Source organism: Triticum aestivum, chromosome 7D (assembly GCF_018294505.1).
Source record: "Triticum aestivum cultivar Chinese Spring chromosome 7D, IWGSC CS RefSeq v2.1, whole genome shotgun sequence".
Taxonomy (NCBI): Eukaryota; Viridiplantae; Streptophyta; class Magnoliopsida; order Poales; family Poaceae; genus Triticum; species Triticum aestivum.
The window spans coordinates 590,013,227-590,015,178 of record NC_057814.1 but is presented as its reverse complement, the minus strand read 5'-3'; positions in this window follow the sequence as shown (position 1 = coordinate 590,015,178).

The following is a 1,952-nucleotide window of genomic DNA, read 5'->3' as shown; positions in this document are numbered from 1 at the left end:
GCGAGGGGGATCTGGCGAGGGGGGATAGCGAGATGGAGGGGGATCTGGCGCGGGGGGCGAGGGGGATCTGGCGAGGGAGGGATAGAGGGGGAAAGGTTAGCAATGGCGCACCATCTAGGGGTGCGCCATAAACACAGTGATAGTAATGGCGCACCTTCCCCTGGTGCGCCATTACTAACTTTATTATTATTATTTTTAGTTGCATCTAATAATTTTTTAGAAAATGATGATCAAATTTGAAAACATTTATGAATGTGAAAAAATATCATCAAATTTGTTATTTGAAAATATCATCAAATTTGTTATTTGAAAATATTTATGAATATGAAAATATATCATCAAATTTGTTATTTGAAAATATCATCAAATTTGTTATTTGAAAATATTTGAAAAAATATCATAAAAATTGGTATACCAATGGCGCACCTGCTAGGGGTGCGCCATAAGTACCTTGCTAGCAATGGCGCACCTTCTCCTGGTGCGCCATTATTAACTTTTTTTTTTGATTTTTTATTGGATCTAATATTTTTTTTAGAAAATGACGATCAAATTTGAAAACATTTATGAATGTGAAAAATATCATCAAATTTATTATTTGAAAATATTTATGAATATGAAAAAATATCATCAAATTTGTTATTTGAAAATATCATCAAATTTGTTTTTTTTGGATTTTTAATTGCATTAATTTGTGAATTGGTAAAACATTTATGAATATGAAAAAATATCATCAAATTTGAAAAAATATTCATGAATTCAAAACGTGCCCATGAAATTTAAAAATATTCATGAGTTCAAAAAATATTAACAAACTCAATACTTTTTGTAAGTTAGAAATTCAATACCAGAATAAACATAAATAAAAATTGGTATACCAGAATAAACATAAATAAATATTCATGAGGACTAGAACAGAAGAAATATCATTTCAATATGTCGAAATACAATCGAGAAATGAAGACTACAATTTAAATACAATTGATCTTAGCTAGCTATCTTTTCACAATCTTCTTGCCCTTCTTTTTCGCAAATGGAGTTCTTCTGTTGAACGGACGTCCTTTAGGTAGGGTGGTCCTACTTCTTCTTGTGGTGTATGGCACTTCATCGTCGTCGTCATGTTCCATCTTTGGGTCGCCGTACTTATCGAAGTCTTGCTCATTGGCGACTCCATCCATTCCGATAATCTTCCTTTTGCCTCTCCTCACGACAACACGACTGGGTTTTGACGGGTCGGTAATGAAGAAGCATTGGTCCACTTGGGAAGCCAGTACCCATGGCTCATTTTCACAGTGACGTTTGCACCCGCGGTCTTGGATTTGGCTTCGGGTATAACCATGGTGGTGAAATACCGGTCTTCTTTTAGGACGCTCTTGGCCCATCTGACACGGAACATCGGGACCTTCTCTCCAGCGTAGCTCAGCTCCCAGATCTCCTCGATCCTTCCGTAGTATCTGTCCTTGTCGTTACCGGTGTAGGATTCCATCGTTACCCCGGAGTTCTGTTGGGAATCGTAGCATAATTTAAAATTTTCCTACGCTCACCAAGATGCATCTATGGAGTGTACTAGCAACGAGGGGAAAGGAGTGCATCTACATACCCTTGTAGATCGCGAGCGGAAGCGTTCCAATGAACGTGGATGACGGAGTCGTACTCGCCGTGATCCAAATCACCGATGACCGAGTGCCGAACGGACGGCACCTCCGCGTTCAACACACGTACGGTGCAGCGACGTCTCCTCCTTCTTGATCCAGCAAGGGGGGAGGAGAGGTTGATGGAGATCCAGCAGCACGACGACGTGGTGGTGGATGTAGCGGGTTTCCGGCAGGGCTTCGCCAAGCTTCTGTGAGAGAGAGAGAGGTGTTGCAGGGGGAGAGGGAGGCGCCCAAGGCTGTAGGTTGCTGCCCTCCCTCCCCCCTTTATATAGGCCCCTAGGGGGTGCACCGGCCCTGGGA